Source organism: Canis aureus, chromosome 10 (assembly GCF_053574225.1).
Source record: "Canis aureus isolate CA01 chromosome 10, VMU_Caureus_v.1.0, whole genome shotgun sequence".
Classification (NCBI taxonomy): Eukaryota; Metazoa; Chordata; class Mammalia; order Carnivora; family Canidae; genus Canis; species Canis aureus.
The window spans coordinates 46,612,638-46,634,309 of record NC_135620.1 but is presented as its reverse complement, the minus strand read 5'-3'; the positions used below and the strand labels follow the sequence as shown (position 1 = coordinate 46,634,309).

Below are 21,672 nucleotides of genomic sequence, written 5' to 3'. Positions count from 1 at the left end.
TAAGCTGCACTGTGCTACTTTCCACTGTCAGGAATCTGAGACCTTCATCAGGCTCTCTTTATTTCTAGCACTTTTCTGCACTGAATGCTGTTTTGTGAGATATCACCTGCCATGAGAAATGTATTTGAGCAGGTTTAGGGGTAGACACAAGAGGGGGAGAACAGGTTGATGAAGACCAAGATAATTTTTTTGGAGAAGGTACATCTTAAGCTAGGCCTTGAGGGTTGAAATTGGGTTTGGTCTCAGCAGGAGACCAAGGCAGAGGGCATTCCATATTATGAGAGCAAACAGCAAAGGCCCTGAGACAGAAATGAATCAGTAGTGCTCTGACCAATGAAGAAATTGGCCTATTTGTGGAAAGATTTCACGTAGGCTTTCCTGTTGGAAACAACCTTTCCTTAACGTAATAGTTTCATTAGTGTCCTGGAAATAAACCCCATGATTTCATAGATTGAGGTGTTAAGTATTGCAGAGAAATTGACCTTTCGCTGTATGGGGAAACAGAAGAAAGCTTCTTTGGACGTAGGTATTCCTTCACTTCAGATTTCAACCTGAACCTGGATCATGAGACAATTTTTGTAGCAAGTCATAGAGCACAGGAGCCAGATTTGTATTTTAACATGGCTTCAGTTTTTATGATAACTTTAATCTTCAGAAACATTTTCACTCCTAAGTTTAGGAAACCTGAAACATAAAATGGACTGGGAGTGGTTTGAACGTATTTATAGAGAGGATATTTTTTATTGGCTCATAAACTCCTCTGTGGCCAAAAGCATATTGTTGAAAGGGACTTGGCTGATGGCAAACAGTAGCACAAAGGAAACTTTCTTAAGACGATTACCCAAAAATGGTTATCAACTATAAATTAATGTCAGGACTATTTCAAAAGTATTAGTCAAATGAAAAAAAAAAAGCTGCCAAGAAGGTACAATTACATTTTAGTAAAAAAAAAAAATTGGAAATCTCGTTTTTGTTTGTTATTTGCCTTATTAAACTTAGACTATAAGAATTAAGGAAAGCAAATCTGTTGGCTTCTAAATTACACTACATGTATCTGCACACAGAGCAAGTGGCTGTAGTGGATTGAGACAGTATTTTGAATTTCTGCTTCTGTGAACATCTGTAGGAGATTGGTACATGTTTCTTCCTCTCCCCAAACTGGCCCCCAATGCCCTCTTTTGTGGCGTCGTTGCTCTGGGATTCCAGCCATACGTTTATTTCAGGTTGTTTAGTTCTGTCCTCTGAATTTTCAACAGGCAAAGTGAGAGCAGAATATACAGGAAGTGTGTTTCTCAGCCCTGTCAGTCTCCTCCTGAAGGAGGCCCAGCTGATTAGCTACCATGTTACACAAGTCACTGATATGCCCAGAGACCATAGTTTCCCAATGCCGATAGTGACAGTGGAGGCAGGTCTTTGCTGAGAAGGGCTCTTTCCTAAGGGACTTTAGTGCAGTTGGTTTAGAATCTTTGGGGCTGAAGAGGTTCCACATGGAAAGAGAGGCCCAACTGCCAAGACCCTGACTGAATACTCACATGGCTTTGCCTTTCTAAAGAAGCTGATCTTTCTGAGCTCTTCTTCCCTCTTAGCCATCCTCCTGGAAGCCATCCTACCAGGATGATGAGCACATGACTTACTCTGCATTCTTGACCCAGTCCTGGTCAATCTTTTGATTGGCCTACTCTGTCCTGTTGTAGCAACAAGTATAACCCTAACTGGCCCTTACCAGCCCTTGCCCACCCTCCACCTGGGAGACCAATTAGGACACACCTCATCCTGACAGGGTTCGAGGCTGCCCCAAACAGTGATGACTGAGATGAGGTGATGGCAGCCTTGGCTTCAGGGTTAGTGGCCACTCCATTACACACTCACAGCTTTTACTCAAGAGAAGGAGCCAAGATTCAGGTCTGGCAGATTCCTTCCCTCCTTAAGCACCATCACACCTAAAAAGTCCTACCTTTTAAGCCACAGGGACAGTAATGGGGGCCTGTGTTATGAAGGTCAGATCAGAGACACAACAGAGATGGAGTCCCTAGCCATGAGAGACCTCCTTCATTAGACCATCAATGGTAGAGTTTGTGTCCTGTTTGAGATTGAATATATGGCACCACCACAGCATCGGACACATAGCAGGACTTCAATAAATATTTGTTGCATATAAACATTAAAAAGGTGCATGGGGGTAAATGGCAGGGGAAGAGGGACTATCCTAGTTATTCTTATGATCTGGGTACTTCTTATGATCAGTGCTATTAATTATGCAGTCATTATTTTAGTAACTCCATTGCCCTTCAGCCTTGGGGATTAAGCCTGGAACTACTACTCAGTGTTTTTTGAGTTCAAGGTTAATAGCTCAGCCTTAAGTCAACTACTGCTCAGAGCCAGTGGCTCATTGTGTTCCTCCCATTACTTATGCCTTGTGTCCACATTCCAGTAACAGGTGGCTGCCCTAATCCCTAATTCTTGGGTAACCTTCATGTTCCGCATTATCATGATCTGCCAGGATCTTCTTACACCCTTGGGACATGGGAGTCTTGACCCTGGGCCTCAGTCACCATAGCTAAGTGCCACCCTTTGCTACTAGGCTGCCAGTCTCCCATGATGCAGTGCTCTGCCCCCATGCTGGCTCATTCACCTGTAGCTGGCCAGTGGGCCTCCTATGGTTATGTGTCTTTCTGTTCCCTACAGCTGGGAAATTCCCATCTTGTGTTTTCTTCTCATGGCGGGTCTGGCTCCCACATCCTGGCTTCCTTACCTGGTCCACCATGCTGCTGACCAAATCTTAATCCTGAGAAAGAATTATTTCCTGTGTCCCTCTGCTCCCCTTTTGGTATCTCTACAATATTCTAATTCAGAAGCCTCTTTGTCCCTTTTTTCCAAGTTGATTTTACACTTGGTTCTGGATCACTAACAAATACTATTTTCTCAAAGACTGATCCTAACTTGGGCAGAAATTTCAGTTTTTGGATGAAGTTTAAGGTTGTGTATGGGGGCTGTGTGTCTTTTTGTGGAAGTCACATGTCTTTGGATATGGGCTTTTATTGTGTGCACTTTGCATGTGTTGTGTGTGTGTGTGTATGTGTGTGATTGGGGGGTGGGGTGGGGAACAGACTTCTTTTGTAGTGCTTTCTGAAATGCATTTCTCTAAGTAGAACAAGGAGAAAGAACCAGAATGGGTAGGAATAAGATCAGCCTTTATTTATATCCTCCAGTTATGAGGATATAAACATCATGTATCCTGTTGTTTAGATGGTCCACGTTTCTCATGTGATACTTTCCTGGCCTTCATTCTTGGCCTCCTAGTGAACTCAAGGTCAGAATAAAAATCACTTTTATTAATAATATAATAATTCTCTATTATAAAGCGTGACTTTATAAAACTTCATAGTAGTGGAAAAACAAGAATTTAAAAAGAATTTAGTGTGGTATCTGGTAAAGAAAACTTAGAGTATTCCACTTGGGTATCACATGCTGTGTGTCTGCAAAAAAAATGACATAGGACTTTAAAAACTTACTATCCTGTATTAGCAACAAAAAATTTTCTTATTTGCTATACTGCATTTTCAGGTGAAGAGAAAGGAATTTAGTTCCAAACGACATTTGGATATTCCTCTTAGCCTTAAATTTGTGTTACATTAATAGCTATATGAATATTACCTTGCAGCTGACCTTTTGGGATTGCTTTTCCCTAGTGATTTTTTTTTCTAATTTCTTTACATGCATTTTAAACAGAGCTATAGGGGGGATGGAATTGAGTTCTTCTATTTGTATTTTATCCATTTACTTTTATGTTTAGGGCAAAGAGGGTGCATTTTGAATAAGTAATAAGTCTAGGAGGCAATTTATAACTACTGTTGATATCACATCTGTAGCATGTGCACCCTTTTGTGGAGTATGCCCACTAGAAGGATCAATGCATCCATGTGGGAGGGTTGATATGAACGTGTCTCCTCTGTTCTTTAGCTTTCTTTGCTATATTCAAAATCTTGAATTGGGATTTCCTGCCCTTTTCTCCATTTTAAGAATAGTTGATGAGAAAAAAAAATTAAAAAAAAAAAAAAAGAATAGTTGATGAGGGTGTTGGAAGCTGTAGATTCCTAGTATTTGCTTCATTTCTTGTCATTTACATCACGGTATAACTGCAAATGTGGATTGCGTTTTTGTTTAAAGGAGGAAAGCTTTGATGGATGGAAGAATTGCTTTTTAGGTCCTCTGAATGTAGACACGCTTTCAGGGTGATCACTGAGATGCAAAATCACTGCTGCTATCTTAGGAGTAATGGTGATCATGCTGGTGAGGAAGGTTAATTGGTCTACTGTTGCTGACTTACCTGCCAGGGGACCTGTGCAGCTTTACTATGGTGAAGACGATTGCAAGCAGAAATCACCCTGTTGAATGTTTGGTCATTTCTTTGATGCATGAGCTTGAGAGCACTTTAATAATTTATTTTTAAAAATTCGCACAAGACATTACTGAGTTGAGCTCAGATGAAAAAAAAAAAAAAAGCTACATCTGTTGCCAGTGGGGTGGGGGTGGGGTGGCAGAAAAATGAACAGAGCTCAGAACTCCACAATCATGGAGTCGACGGACTCTTGCCCTATGGGATATAGGGCAAAGGGCAAAATAGTGGCAAAATAGTTGGCAATATAGCAAAGGTAGAGTGTGGATCTGTTTGGGCATGGGTTTAAAGGTTGGAGAGAGGCATAGAGGCATTGTTTTTGAAGTCTTTTCACTGTTAAAAATAACCTCACAGAAGGCTAGACAGCAATGTCCTTTGGTTGACATTCTGGGTTAGAAACTTTAACAGACTTTCTCTGTGAGACCGGAGTGGTTTTATTTTGGTTGTTGGTGGGAGACCAATAATGCAGTACAGTTAAATGTGGACTAACTTGTTCCAGGTCTTCCCAGCACAGTTTTGGAAACCCAGTCATCTAAGAATGAATGCTGGGTGATAAAGCATGTCCCAAACTCTTCCCGTCTCCAGCAACCACTGAATAGCTTATTAAATAAAAAGTTATAGTCATAAGCTTGTGTTAAGGAAGAGCAGTTCTTAGAATGTGTGGTACCCAAAGCCAACCTTTGTCTTGAGTGTGCTTATTTCCACACTCTAGTTGGAATATACTCAGTGACTTTATTCACTAGCTTGGGATGTTCCCCTCTGGTGCCCATTGTGATTTAGCCATGTGTAAAAATGGATATGCCACTGCAAGTATTTGGCATTTCTTCTATGGATGAGTGGGTCCATGGATACCACCTTGTCTCAGCTCATCCAGGGGAGGATTATCTTTTCTGTATCCCACACTGAAGTATAACAATGGGTTCAGTATCTGCCAGAACATTCTAACAGATTCAGAGCACAACTTAAGTGGGCTGAGTAAAGACAGAACACATACATTCTCATCTTAAGTCCAGCTCTCTGCTGTAGGTGGACCTCCCCAAACTGAGGAAGAGCAGGAGACAGGCTCTTCAAACTGGAGTGCCAAATTTGGTGGTATCAATGAAGTGCTTGGAGAAATCAGAAGAAGCAAGATTGAATTTGGATTTGAGATATAACCCACATTGGTCTAGGGAGAGGAAAAACCCCTGGTTAGACTTTAATACAGTAAAGATTTTGGCTAGCAAGGAAAACGAAAGGAGGAAATTTATTTTGCTTCAGTAGCAAGATAAAGATGTGCAAGTAAAGAGACAAGGAGGTCCAAGAGGAGGGAGGGGGCAGTGGGAGGAAATGAGATTTGGAGTCAAAGGAGGTTAGACCTGATGCCTTGGGTATTATGAACCCCTACAGTTGTCTCAGTAGGGTCCTCGTGTGCTGAACATGGTTTTTATAAAAAAAATATTAACTTACTGCAAAAATAGCTTTATTAGATATCTATTTTTTAGGGTTAGAATGATTTTTGCTATTTGGTGACTTTTGTTTTAATATATATGTTAAAAACATAGAAAGCAAGAAAATTTATTGTATGACATTTTGATTATTGTCCAAGTAAAATTAAGGAGAAAACATTTTCTAAGCCTCCATATTTCCTTTTCCTTGGTCTCTCTTCTCTGTACTCTCTTCCTTTTCTGGCAGGTCATGTTCTTCTGCCCTCACTCTTCTTTTCCTTGTCACTTGCTGTTCCCTGGAAAGGGACTCATATCTGCCACCGAAACATGAATGTACTTAACAAAGGACCAGTTGCCCCAGAAACTTGATCTCTCATGGAAGAATAATGAACCTTGTCATGTGTCAAGGAACGTCACTCACTGGGAATGCGGGAAGATATATTGGTGGGTCGGGGCCCTTTTCCAGAAACTAGGAATCATCCCAAGTGAATGGCCTTGTCATCTGTACTCCCTGCTCCTACTCTTCCCAGTGTCAGTGTGCTATCATAAATGGATTTGTCATCCTTTTTGCTTCCAATGCTGAGACTTTAGGTCTGAAGGTAAAATCCATTTCCTACCAAGGCTGTAAGAATCAGAAACTTCTTTGGAGCTCTTTCACTGAAAACTGCTTCTGTTCACAGTCTAGGCTTAGGCATGAAATAGCTGGGCCCTGTTAGGTACAATAATCCTTCAATGAGCAACTTTCAACTGGCCTGTCCACTGGACATACAATCATGAACAGATTAATGAAAACTTAAAGAACTACAATAGCAGCTGATGAATAAGATATGGTGTCCATATGTCCAAAGGGTGTAGCAATGCAGATCACAGGCACAGAAACTAACAGCCTAATGCAGAAATCCTTTCTTGACATCCCTCATGCTGCTTACCAATCTTGCTTGAGTCTCTCTTCCCATGACCCTTTCTTCTTTGGCTGTTCAGTCTTTTGTAAAACAGCTCTAGACTTGACAGGTGCCCTCCTGAGATAATGAACTAAAAGCTGATTCTTTGTAAATTCCTCCTATGGTAGAAATAAATCCCATTCCACCACAGAGTTTCTCAGGATCAAAGGAGAACCTGGAGGCCCCGTTATATACTGGCACCCAAAAGATCCTCAGTCATGGGCTTGACTGCTACAGAAGGTTAGCTCTCTGGGTTAGGCTGGGAGAATTCCAAGACAGGCTCTTCAGGAATTCCACGTATCAATTGGTTCCTCTGCACCTGTCCCAGCTTTGGTGTAATTCATGGTTCTTAGAGGTAGTGGGTCACCTAAGAAGAAAGAAGATTAGAAGGGCTTGGCTATGGTATTTCTTAGTTTGTCTATGATTGTAACCTGGCCTGGGATGGGGAGATGAAGCAGCTCCTCAGGAAGATGTCACTTTAGTAAGTCTTGAGTGCCAAGAATGGAAAAAAAATGTCTAAAGTGGGCGAGAGCTCAATCTTATTGGCCAATTCTGGACATACATCAGGCACTAATTTTGACCTTATATTCAACATTGTATCTCTGGACCTCCCCTGCTCTCTGTGTCAAGTCACAGATACTTAGAAGAAATGGGGTTCAATAAAAGAAGGATGACATGATTTCTTTTTACCACCCCCACTCTTGACCTCTCAAATATCAAAGGTTATTGCACAGGGACAACTAGCCCAAGTCAGATGTTGTCTTCAAGAGCAGGACTGATGTCCTAGTTTGATGCCAATGCCAAGGGACTGGCTCCTAATTCTTCCCTCTTTATTTCATTTGTCAACAGAGGCCAAAGTATCATGTGAGTCAAAGTTAGACAGGGCTTTCCAGTTTCTGCCCAAAGGTGATGTAATTGGCATTCCCTAGTTTTGATACCAAGAGGACAAAAGGGTTTTGAGAAATTTGTATGTTTTCTAGACCAACCCTGCCGAGTGAAAGTCTCCAGTGATGGTCTATCTCACTTCTGACATAGTTGGCACTTCTGGGAAGCTAGTCTCAACTGTTGATTTTTTTTAAAGATTTTATTTATTCATAACAGAGAGAGAGAGAGAGAGAAAGAGAGAGAGAGAGAGAGAGAACAGACAGAGGGAGAAGCAGGCTCTGTGCAGGGAGCCTGATGCGGGACTCGATTCTGGGTCCCCAGGATTATACCCCGGGCCGAAGGCAGCGCCAAACCGCTGGGCCACTGGGGCTGCCCTCTACTGTTGATTTTAAGTCTATATCCTAGTAAGTGTCCACAGAAATAGTGGTCTCCACTAAATAGATGAGTTTTTTTGAGACCACATGCCCAGAGCTGAATCAAGATCACCCCTTTCCCCAGGCATTCCTTAATGCTGGGAGGACTTGGTCTGATCCAACATAAGCCTCATAGGATAACCTTATCCTAAGAGCTAGCTGAGAATGGATCTTCTATGAGGGACTATGACTTCTTTGGGAATGGTGTTCTTTCCCCTCTATTCTGCTTAACTCCTGTGCAGAAGTCTATTTCTCCCTCTTCAGTCATACCAGCTCTTGAGTTTGGGAAAAAAGAATTGTCATTCATTCATTCACTACCATTTGGTTTCCTATCCCAGAGGAAATTCCCCATTATATAAAGAGAAGCCCAGAATCTTACTTCATCCTGCAGAGGCCCTTTGAATCCTCTCTTTTCATTCTGGGCTTGTAAACATTAATTGGGGGGGGGGGGAGGGGGGCGGCTGGGCTCTGTCATGTGACCTTGGAGAGGTCAGGAGGTTCTAATCTATTTTGAGCTTGGGTTGGTATGTCTTGCTCCTGTGAGGAGCCCATGTAACTGCTGGGAAATTGCTTTCCCCTTCTTTTTATTTTCCGCCTTCTCTTCATTGCTCCTCTCTTCTCTCTCTCCAGATGCAAGCCTATGATTCATAAAAATCTGGGTATTTCATGTTTCGGTAAACTGTGCAATACATTTACCACAATTTGTACATTCACAGGATATCATCAAAGTCATGTTGAATACTTGTGGTTCTAGAATCTACCCCTTGATGGGTACTCCGTGGAGATATTTGCTTAGGTCTTAACTCTGGTTGGACTATAGCCCCTATATAGGGGCTATATAGCCCCAAGAGCAAGCAGAAGTTAAGCAGAGGAGGAGGTACCTCTGGCACCTTCCTCTCAGGAGGCTGCCTCTATCCCAGGCAATGAGCCATATAGTGCTGTATAAATGTTCATTTCCTGTCCTCCTCCCTGTAGCCCCTGACTTCAACATTTCTCCTTGGGGCTGTCATAGTCCAGCTTAGTCTTCTCCCTAGAAATTCTGAAGTTGACTTCTTGACTGCTTCTTTCCCCTTGATAAAATCCTTGTGTTTCTGCTTCTCTCTTCTTACTTCTCTGCTTAGTTCCTTATCTTTCTGCTGCTCTTAATGCAGTTATACCCTCTATTCTTAGGGGTTGGAAATGGGTATCTTCTCTTCTGTTTCCTGCTGCTACTAATAGACTTAGAAGGAATCCCTTAGAACCTGAATGAGGGACATACCTTTATTGTACCTTATGACTCATTCTGTAGTCACTGTTTCTGAGACAAACTGACCTATTTCCTTTTTTGTCTCTGTCAATTGGACCACTGTTCTAGGTCTCTAATCCTAGATTCTTTTACAATTGAAAGCTGCCAGTCACTAGGTGGAAGCTCAAGGAGGCAGCCAACTGGGGAGAAGTAGCTAGTTCTTTCTAGCTGGTGATAATGATAAAGCAGTGAGGTTACACAGATATAGTCCATAATGTTCAGCATCCTCTAAAGAAAGTGTGTAGAGCAGTTGCTCATCAAGTCTCAGAGCTCCTTGAGTTGTTGATTGTTTTTAATTCCTCCCCTTTTTAAGGTTGGCTTTAATAACACTACCAAGTTACTTTACCTTTACCAACAAAAAGATTTGGCATTGATCTTGTAAGAGGGGAAGCAGGTAGATATGAGGGAGCCCTTACTGCTTTTGTGGTTCTGCTGACAATTCAGAAATTGAAGAATTTCAGCCTTGATTCTAAGATATAAGGACCTATTCTTGTCATCTGTTGGGACTGCCCAGATTTATTGTACATTACTTCTTTGTCAGAGTCCAACCTTGTGATCTAGTCCTGATCCCTTTATATAAAATAGATTATATTTGAGTTGCTGGCCTCAAGTCTGAGACCAAAGGACATCACTCCAAATACCAAACTTCAGGACTTCTTCTGTTGATAACCTCATCCTATTTGCTCTCTTCATAGAGGCAAGAGGAATGATCCAAACCCATTTATGAAATGTTTCTTGTTCAGACTGACATGCATGTTTTCATATGAGTCATAAAGGGTGGATTCCCAGTTTTCCAGAATTAATAATCTCGGGGAGATAATCCCATGGAACCAGAACCAAAACGAGTAGATCTCACCAATGGATGGGTTCCTAGGCACTTAGGACATAGGGAACATCTCCAGTACAGTTTCCTGCCACTGGGATAAACTCTAACTCTCAACAATGGCAGTCTTCTCTCTGCACTAGGGATGGAGGTGGTGCCTATGGTCTTGGAAAAGGAGGGTACACTGCAGGATCTGGACTCCATATTTTTTTCATTTTCTTTTGACTAAGAAATACTGTGTCTTGGACATGGGAGCATTTCAGTTTTGGTATGTTTGGTCTGACCATTTGATGTAGGGGAGATTATTGTTCTGTGGCAACTAGGGTGAGAGACTAGAAAGTTAGGTCTCCATTGTCTGACAGAGTCATCTCTACTTTATGAGCTACCCTGGGGAGTCTCATACAAAGAGAATGAACACTCAAAGTGGTCATTACATGGCACTGGCCTGCTAACCTCTTGTTAAAGGTCTTGATCTTGATAGGTCCTTCTTTCTGGTCCATCTGATCTGTCACTTAATGGAGTGCATTACAGAGTGGGCAAAGCCCTTGCTGACCAGGAATGAGAGGGCTCAAGAAACACCTTCAGCATGGAAGACCCATTGGTGGAAGCCAGAGACATGCATGACAGGGTCACTGTTCAGGGAGACCAGTCAGGGTCAGAACAGTGTTTTCACAGATGCTCTTACCTCGATGTCTTCCTCTTCCTTGTGGGGCTCACTGGCTTTAAGGAAGTTTGCGGTGGAATCTCCCTCCTTCTATGGAGTAGAATCTGTGGTGGTCTCTTCATAAAGTGACTTGCTTGATATATTGTAGGCCACAGCACTCCTCACATCTGTCCTCATCTGACCTATGATGTATCACTGGGTCTTTTCCTTTTGGAATATAAATAGAAAGGATTTGCAGAGGCCATAACCTGAGAAGCAGTAACAAAAAATCAAACTCTCCTTCCTTTCTGGCCTTGAGTTCTGTTTACATTCTGTACTCCTAGAGGGTCAAGATTGGTACCATACTCTAGTCTCCGGGTTCCTAAGTAAAAGAAGGACCAATATGAGTTTTATAATGTAACAACTCAAATTCAGTGAGCGCTTCCAGTTTACAAGTCATGATATTAAAGAGTTATGACATGGAAATGTAAACATTGGCCTTCCTCCTCCTCCTCCTGGTGTGTGAGGCATTCGGACTATCACTCCTTTCCCTCCTGGCCTCTGTCCTCCAACCAAGGGCATATCTTAACCTAAGTAAACTCAGAAGACTCACCTAACTACTATATTCCTCACCTTGATCTCTACCAGCTTTGGGTTTCTCATAATTGCGTTTTATGTGCTCCAAATGTGGGAATCCCCAAACTGGGGACATAAGAATGTCAGTCAGTAAGGGGAGAAGAAGTTGGCTTTATGCTTTCATTTGACATATTTTATGAGCATTTTCAAAGAGTCAGAATAATTTACTAAAGAAAGGTGTCAAGACCTCTGAGGAGGCTCTGTCCCACTTAGCTATTGCTCATCTTCTTTCTACTGATAACCTTACCCCATTTCTCTTGTATTGATAGAAGTGAAGAAACAGCAAAAGTCCTTGCAGAAAGAGACATTTATGATCTATTTGTGAAATGTTTCATTGTAAGAATGAGTATATTGTCTAGTCATAAATGAATCCTAGGTACCCAGGATCTTTGACACGGGAAAAGACTCAGCTGGGTCTGAGGACAGATGGACCATCTCTACTGGTATCTGACATGAACGTGAAGGAGACTCCACTGGAGGTTCTGACTGCTAGGTCTTTAATGCCTGTGAAGCCAGTGGCTCATGCATCATTGTGAAGGGTTCCCTGCTGCTCCTACAGTACTCCTACAACAATGACAGCCTTCTCATTTCTTGGCACTATGAGGTAGAGATGGTGCCTGTAGTCTTAGAGAAAAGTTGTGCTTCTCCACATAATGATATGAAATCCATATCTTTCACTGTCTTTTATGATAGATATACTGTAGACTGGATCTGGAGGCATTTCAATCTTAGTATAGTTAATCTGTCTGTTTGATGTGGAGGAGGTTTTTGTTCTGTGGCAACTGGGGTGGGAAACTAGAAAGTTAGGTCTCCATTGTCTGACAGAGTCATCTCTACTTTATGAGCTACCCTGGGGAGTCTCATACAAAGAGAACGAACACTCAAAGTGGTCATTACATGGCACTGGCCTTCTAATCTCCTGTTAAAGGTCTTGATCTTGATAAGTCCTTCTTTCTGGTCCATCTGATCTGTCACTTAATGGAGTGCATTACAGAGTGGGCAAAGCCCTTGCTGACCAGGAATGAGAGGGCTCAAGAAACACCTTCAGCATGGAAGACCCATTGGTGGAAGCCAGAGACATGCATGACAGGGTCACTGTTCAGGGAGACCAGTCAGGGTCAGAACAGTGTTTTCACAGTGCTCTTACCTCGATGTCTTCCTCTTCCTTGTGGGGCTCACTGGCTTTAAGGAAGTTTGCGGTGGAATCTCCCTCCTTCTATGGAGTAGAATCTGTGGTGGTCTCTTCATAAAGTGACTTGCTTGATATATTGTAGGCCACAGCACTCCTCACATCTGTCCTCATCTGACCTATGATGTATCACTGGGTCTTTTTCCTTTTGGAATATAAATAGAAAGGATTTGCAGAGGCTATAACCTGAGAAGCAATAACAAAAAGATGAATTCCTCTTCTCTTCTGGATTTGGATTCTGGATATATATTTACTCTCTAAAGAGCCTAGGGATCTCCTCCCTTTCTCCCAAGTTTCTGAGGAAGGGAATAGCTAGTCTTTGATTTCTATATGTACCCATAAACTATTCATATTTTTTGAATGACTATTATGCATTAGGTACTGTTTTTGGTTATTCCACTTCTGGTGATACCCCTCATGCCTTGGAATTTCAGAGATTATTGGGGAGATGAAACATTCTCTTCTGTTCCCTATCTTTGGCTTTCCACTATTGTAGTCTCTGCCCTGGAAGTTTGGAACACTCTCCTTGGCAAGCCTGGTATCACCATTTCTCTATTTCAACTAATAAAAAATAGAATTCAGCAGGAACGCTTCAATATGTCTCATTCTTGCCTAAGACCACTTCCCCCTTCTCTACCTGTCCTTTCTTCAGCCATCAATGGTAAGATCATTTGTTATAATTCAGACATTTTCATTGTCCCGTGGGAATACTCTGGCCCTTCTAGCCATTTCTTTTAGCTACCTGTGTCCTTGGGTTCCTCATTATCTATCATAGTCTCATTCTTTCTCTTGCTCATCCTCACTTATTACATTTACCCTGGGATCCTTCTGGGTATCTACTCACAAACTAGAGTAATCAGTGAGGTCCTTTCTCCCAAGAGAATTTTGATCCTATGAACCCCTAAGGCCCAGTGCCTCATATCCGTCTGTCCTCAGTAATTATCCCCTATGAAGACCTATGTTTTGATCAGGAAACATGGAGCTGCCAGAGCCTGACAGTGAGATTCATAATGGCACCTATCATGCAGGCTGATAGAATGCCCCACTGAGTTCTCACTGTCAAAAAGAAACCACTTTTTGGGTGCTCCATTCCCTTGTTTAAATCTTCAGGGCTTCCTTTAATGGGTCTTGGTTTTATTCTTTGGAAAATGCAGGACTGGACTTAGATTATTTATCTCCCTGTTTGCTTTCTGGGTGGTCCCTGTCCATGACTGACTTTAAGGAAGCAGCAGCAGCAGCAGCAGCAGCAGCAGCAGCAGCAGCACCTTAGTGTCTGCTCAGGCAATAGCCCCATGCTGGCCATGAACGTCAGGCACAAGCCCCTGGGGTGCTCTGTATTGGAAGAGAAGCCCTCAAGGAGCAAGTACTGGAGGCTTTGTAAGCTCTATAAATCCTCAGGCACAGCTAGAAGCTTTCTGAAGGACAATAATAGTCACCCACATGGCTGCATTCATCCCACTATGAATGCTAAGATCTCCCCACTTCACTCTTTTCTTGGAAAGCTTGATCCAGCCCTCTGGCCCAGAGATGTCTTGATTACCCCTTTTTTGGCTTGTGGCTCAGCTTATTTCACAGCATCATTTTCCTGAGGCTCTTCTCTTGGCAGAGCTCGGGGGGAGGGGGGCAGTGACATGAATGGCTTCTGGGAAGTCTCCTCATATGAGGGTCCACTTGTCCCTCTAGCTGGTGTGTTCTTGACTTTCGGACAATTAGTTTGTAATGATCTACCTCCAACTGAGATGATTTTCACTTGCCACACAAGTGTAGCAATCTCCAAGGGGATAGAATTGTGTTCTGGGCAGGAGGAGTTCCCTTTTATCAATGGGAAATCTTCCATGGAGAATACTTCTGTGTTCTGAGCCATTACTGAATGTGTACATAAATCGCTTTCTGGCCTTAGGAAAGAAAGATCTTTGACTTCCCCTCTCTGCCTTCCTTCTAGTCCTTTGAACCATGTTCTACGTGGGTCACAGTTTAGATGCCCTTCCAATCCACTCTTGCCTCCCAGGAGCTCAGATTCACCAGGGTGCGTTACTCCTCTTCCTCTGCCGCAACTCCTTCAACTATTGTGTTTTTTTTTTTAATCTTTGTTGTGTCAACATTATAGCAGTAAAATACTTTATAAATAAGAAGATTTAAAGCGTTATTAAATGGTCTCTCTCAGGGAGAATGAGTCTCCTGAAAGATGAGGTGTTTTCCTTCTTTTATGGGCTCTCCAAACCCTTTCTAATTATATTCTAAGAGAAAATGTCCCAGAGAGCATATTCCACAAGAGTCCAGATGATAGAGGGTGAGAGGGAAATAGGATTATATTTACTTATAAACATTTATTCAGCCATGGCTCTGTAGATTATGGTGAGAAGATGGGAGAGTGCCAGGGGGTGGAGTTCAATTAAGAACAAGAAATTGCCCCACAATCAAGAACTTAGAAGCTACAATAATAACATTTTCAGGAATGTTGACTTCTGGGACGCTACTTTCTTCCAGGTTTTCTCCTGGGTCCTCTCTCCTTACTCAATCCCCGCAGTTGCTCATGGATCTATTCACAGCTCTCATTTCACCCTGTACACTCTTTCCATGTCGCCATTGGCACAACCATGGTGGCTTGTACCTATTTTGTGCTCAGTCTCCTTAGGTCTGTGCCTATTGGGGTATGAAATTTCTTTTTATTCTCAAAATTCAAAGCCGTGATTTTTATTAGAGGAGTGAGACAATTGTCATGGAGAGACCAGAAAATGCAGATGAGCAAAAAGAATACTGACAGAGAGTCAGTCACCATTAACATCTAAACCCATGTCCTCTCTTTGATGGTATTTCTCCAGATTTTTCATGTGAATAAAATATACTGGTTTTGCAGCAATGTGATCACAACCATTTATCTGACAATTATCATTCTCCACAGAAGGCATCTTGAGCAATTCACCCTAACTATCTGCATTCAGTATCTTGCTCTATTCACTGTCTGTTCAACATTACCCACCTCCTCTATTATGAGTGATATCACCACCTAATAAGTTCTTTAAGTCTGAGCAGCCTGAGTCTACTGCTAGAATCAGATTGGTACCCTCTGTTTCACTGTGGCTATCCAGTTTTGCCAATTCTATGTAACAAACCTGTTAAGTTTGCTCAGCATCCCATGGTCATTGCCTTAATTTAGGCCTTCACTAAATCTTGCCTGGATGACTTTGATTCTAAACACTTACTCCAAATTATCAATCTTTCAAACCCAGTTAAAGTCATCTTTCTGAAGTTAAACTATAATCCAGATATTCCTCTGCCTAAAATCCTTTACTGGATCCCCATTGCTTATAGGATAAGAATCCAAACTCCTTAGCAAAGCCTTTAATAATGTGACTTCTGCATAGCACTTATTTCTTATCTCTTGTCTCGTCATTGCTCTTTCCATGGACTTCAGATCCACACTTACCATACAGTGTCTCCAAATTTTTGTACCTTCTTTTCCCTTTCACTAGGATGCTCATTATCTTTTTCTATCCTATGCTAACTTCCACATGTCCTTCTGCAGTCACTGTCCCTCAGCTACTCAGAACTCTTTTAGGTCCATCACATATATGGCCATCTTCTTGGGCACCCAGCTTGGGGCCCCTTCTGCTGAAGGTTGGAAAGACCCTTAGAGAATTAGTGATGCATCCAGTAAGGGAAACAGGACAGGTTATCTCAGCCCCTGTTAGCAAAAGCAGCCACTGCTAGCAAAAGCCACTGCCCTCATACAGAGCAAACACATGGGCCCTGCATTACTGGAACAAAGTAGGTCAATAGCCATCACTTTTTCCCAAGTGCCTTCAGACTGCATGGTGGGCTTTATGACTTTTTTTTTTTTTTTAAGATTTATTCACGAGAGACACAGAGAGAGAGGCAGAGACATAGGCAGAGAGAGAAGCAGGCTCCATGCAGGGAGCCTGATGTGGGACTCGATCCCAAGACTTCCAAGACCACACCCTGGGCCAAAGATAGGCACTAAACTGCTGAGCCATCCAAGGATCCCTGGCTTTATGACTTAAAGAAAAGCCATTGCCTTGTTCTAAAAAGGATCAAAAGTGTCACACATAGATGAAATACTATAAGAGAATAAAATATGTGAAATTAAAACAGGTAAAGGACCTGTGCCAAAGGGCAAACAAAGGTCATAGTAACCTGAAGCTAAGGGATAGCACTGTATACAATGATATTGCTAACTCATAATCTATTTTGTAGAGAGGAGCCACATATTTAGCTCTAAGCATTAAGTTATCCCACTTAAAAGAGGGAAATGTGAATATTATCATAGACCTGTGTTTCAGGAGCAGCATAGTCATTCCTGGGACTGAGACCTAAGTGGCATTCCTATTGGACCTGTCTTCACAGGACTTTTGGGTTCTTTCCCTCTGGAACTGTCTGAGATATTAATATTAACCAAATTTCATGTATGCCAGTTATGTGGAGCTAGGAGAAATGTAGGAAGAGAAATTGGATGGGTTTGTTCTGGATTTTCACAACTTTTTGGGTGCATGGTTCCTATTGATTGGATGATTTGCTTAGGTGCTGCAGTCTTTTATGTTTAGATTTTAGTTATTCTCGGACCTATATTCTGTCCTGCTCTGAAGTGCTTCCGATTATATCCTCTCACCCCCTTCTCTTTCCTAGGGCCTGGTTTCTATTACCTTGTAGGGGACATAGAAATCAGAGCCAAACTTGGTATGGATTTCATTTATTCAACGATCTGCTCTGTACCAGTGACCATGATATATACCAAAGATGGCATAAAAGGGTGCAGGAGAGAAGAAAATGCCTTTGAGCAGGCATCTTGCTTGAGTAGCCCTGTGTACATACCTCTTTGTGTTGTGAACTTTATCCCAATCTTCTCATGGTACAGAGATAGAAACAAAATCCCCAGAGGCGGTTCTGATCCGTTTGTGGAATGTTTCCTCTTGGACTTGTGCATATCCTTTTGGATTATAAAGGAAATTCTAGGTCTCTGGGATTCCAGACCCAGGATGTGAATCTGCTGGCCCTTTAGGTCAAGCAGACTGATTCTTTCTGCTGGGTGGCCAGACACATGCACGGACCTCACTGGAGCCTCCTGCTGATGGACCTCCCCTGCATGCTCTGTCTATTCTGGGCCTGTATGGAGTGTTTCTTCTTGCTCCTGGTGCTTTTTTGTTTCTTGTCCACAGAGGAGGCAATGGGATGGGCCCCTCAGCAATGGAGATGGAGATGGTGATGGTGACTATGGTTCTTGTAAGAAATGACCTTGTTGAGGGTTTGCTTCTCTCCAGAACAATCTGGGCTTTTCACCTCTTGTGAGGGCAGTGGGTGATCTGAATGGAGATATTTCAGTCCTGGCATGACTGGTGTGGCTGTTGAATATTGGTGGGGGTGTTGTGGAGACTGGAGTGGCTGGGCTGTTAGAGCCACTCTCCATTTCAGAGCTCTCCCTGTTTAGGCTGTTCTATATGGGCTCAAGCACATAGCAGTGACACTTCCTGAAGACTCTCCCAGGAATTGGTCTCTTGGGTGGAGCTGTTCTACTCATCTTCACCATACTCTTTGCCTTGATGGTACCCAAGCTTTTACCCTGCACAGTTAAGTTTCACCTACCTTGTGTTATGGGCTATGGGAAGGGCTGGACTGTGCTTTTAGTTGAGGAACACAGGCCTATAGGTCCTGCTAAGAGAGCCACTCTCCCTAGGAATTAGACAGTTGGAGGTCCTGGTCCTGGATCTCTTTGGCACATTATTGGATCATTAAGTGGGCTCTGCTGGTTGTCTCTTATTCAATAGCTTTCAGTCTTCATTATTGCCCAGAAGTCTGTGGTGGGCCCTGGGAAATCAGATGGTAATTACCAGTCTCTTTGATGTAAGTGATTACCACAGTCTCTTGTAAACCTGTTCAAGTTGTCCCTCCTCTTCCTTTACAAATGCATGTAGCACATGTGCAGGCCCCATTCTTGGGAGACTGGTTAGAAGTGAACCACAAGGTGTCTCTGAAGTAAAGGAAGGGTTTGTGAAGCCTAAGAATTCCCCTTTCTATCCTGGCTCTGAATTCTAGTCACCTCTGGGACTCTTGGCTGGTGGGCTATTTTTTTTTTTTTTTTTTTTTACCCTCAGGATTCCTGAGAACTGAATTAAACACACACACACACACACACACACACACACACACACACTTTTTAAGTGCTTTTATAGAGTGGGCTTTATGATTTGGGATTTCCCATGCTGATCTCAGCTCTGGTGATTTCACTTCTTCTGTGACACATCCAGGGTTGCTGAATGGGAGGGGCATTAGCCACCCACTATTCTTTTTTTTTTTAATTTATATATTTTTAATTTTTTTTATTTATTTATGATAGTCACACACACACACACACACACACACACACAGAGAGAGAGAGAGAGAGAGAGAGAGGCAGAGACACAGGCAGAGGGAGAAGCAGGCTCCATGCACCGGGAGCCCGACGTGGGATTCGATCCCGGGTCTCCAGGATCGCGCCCTGGGCCAAAGGCAGGCGCTAAACCGCTGCGCCACCCAGGGATCCCGCCACCCACTATTCTGATTCTGTCTCCCGGTTGCCCAAAGGGATCCTCTGGATAGATCCCTCCTTTCCTGCTCCACTTTTTTCGCTTCCTGAGGGAAGGATTTAGGCTTGCCAATGGAATTTGAGTCTACCTGGAATTTGGAGCTTGCCTGATTCTTTCTTATCTCCACTCATGGTCACTGGGTGGCAATGACTTACTTGGTCTCCATCGTCACTGCCTAGTCCTTCTTAGCTCTCTTTTGTCCCCTGCCTCCTTGGTCTCCTTAGCTTCTACCCACTGCATCCTCATCTTTTCTCCCAGTTTCTCCCAGCATCACGAATCTAGGATTGATACTGTGGAGCTACAATGAACAATTTCCTTCAAGAAGACGGAGATCTCCATAATCTCATTATATCTGGAGTTCCGGAGAAGGACATTTACCCATTTTATCTTTCCTCTCTAAATTAAAAAAAAAAAAAAAAAAAAAAAGGAAAGACATTAGGAACCCTGATTTAGTATTTGAAATTAGCATTCTCAGAGACTGCTGGCATCCATCAGACTGCTCTCAGTCCTGGCCAGAGGCAGACCACTGTTGGGCCACACTGCTCTGACCTGGCTAGGCAGCTTATATGGAAAGTGGTTTCCTTTTTCATAGAGCAATTTCCCTTTCTGTCCCTCAGTTTCTTCTGTAAACACAAGGAAATGATATTGATCGGTATCTAGTTAGGCATCTTTGCTTCCCTGGTTGCCACTTAACTAAGCCACAGCTCTTGTTTCTGTTAAAAGAATCACTCTTGTGGTACATATACAGGTGTAGATTGCAGATCTAGGCAACATTAGGGAGATGAGCCTGGAGGCTAGAATGGAGTCCTTTGTGAGATCTGTGCTTCCTCAATTTGATCCCCTACTGAGGGTCAATAAACAGCATAGCTCCCTGTGGCTCCGTTATATGCTCTTTGAAGTTTGCAATTGTGGGTTTTCATTCCTGTTTTCTTTGGAGGGTTAAACTCAAATCTATTCATCCCTGGCTTTCTATGCCTTCCCCCACCTTATTGGACAGCTTCTTTGATCTCATGATCCAGACACTTCTTTAAGTGTCTCTATGTGTTGGGGACCAAGTGCATCCTGGATGATCTCATAAGGCTGAGTGCTCTTGTCTCTTTGCTTGGTGTGTTCTTGGTGCTCAAACACTTAGTTGACATTGAGGTGAATTCAGCAAATAACCGGAGAGAGGACTTCCCTCTCACTGAACCAGGCAGCATTAGCCTTCAGGAGGATCACTCTGGCTGGTTCTTTCTCTGGAGCTGCAGAGTAAACTCACAAGTATAAGGTCCTTACTTCATACTTCCCCCCAGATAATACCCCTTTCCCTCCAAGGAAAAGCTCTCCTAATGGCCCATTTTTGATTTCTTCCATTATATAATTGCATTTATATTGGTCTTTTGGGAAGACCAATCTGTCATTTTTCTACTTTCAATGTTGTCCTAACTTTTTTTTCAGAGTACTTATCAGGGCAGAGGTTATCCCCATTCAGTACACTTCATAGGTAGCTAGATTTACAAATGAGCATTTATTTCATATCCTTCCAACACTAAATTTTTTTATTCTAACATAATAAAAAGAACAAAATTGTCAAATAATTCATGAAAAAGCTTCCCACTTTCATTTTCTATAGTCTCTTATAACATTTGGTGATATGTAGATATGACCCTATGTAGTTACAATAAAAATTTGGATATAATTTTGCTGTTTTAGTAGATTTCATTAGATGTTTTCTGTATTAAATAAAATCTTTAAAAAAATGTTTTCTGTATTATGAGCTTTGAGTGAATGTTTCCAACAATTGTATGGGATTTTATTGATTTCATAAACCATAACATGTTTTGGTTTCTTCCATTGTTTATTGCCCCCTTTTCTTTTGTTATTACAAATATTACAAAATAAACATTTTTGCATATAATGTTTCTTTCATTTGATTACATTCAATAAGCTGAGTGATTACATACATAAGCTGAGTGATTGGGTAATTAATTTCTGACTTTTATCTCCCATATGCCACTACTCTTGTCACCTCTTTGGTCTCGGGCAACACATAACTTTTCCTGTATTCATCCAGGAAATCCTTGGAAATGTCCCTATTGTCTTTCTCCTGCCAATGGCTTAATAGAGATAATAGTTTTAACAGTTGAGTTTACAGAAACAAGCATTCCTGCCCTTATTTCCTTGCTAACTTCTTTTAAATAACAAGTCCAATATTCAAATAATATTTATTTTACTAAGATCTTGAAAATTCTTCAAAAACTATAAATACACAAGTCACTGAGCCCCATGTGGCATGTGATAATTTGGCTGAGTGGGAGAGAATAGAAGTCTGGTTCAACTTAAAATTCTAGATTGAACTGTGAGGTAATAAGAGTGCAAAGGCAGGGGGCAGTTTGCATGGACCCAGGCTGGCACCCAAAGCAGGATATGGTGGAGTCCTGCATAGAGATAAAGGAGTGGCAGACAGCAACCTGGGGTGT

The 21,672-nt window shown here is 42.2% G+C and overlaps 1 long non-coding RNA gene across 6 annotated transcripts in view; it reads left to right on the top strand.

Annotated features, from left to right (window-relative positions):
* Window positions 1-21,672, top strand: part of LOC144322313 (uncharacterized) — a 302,194-nt gene that overhangs the window by 99,582 nt on the left and 180,940 nt on the right. The window lies entirely within an intron of this gene.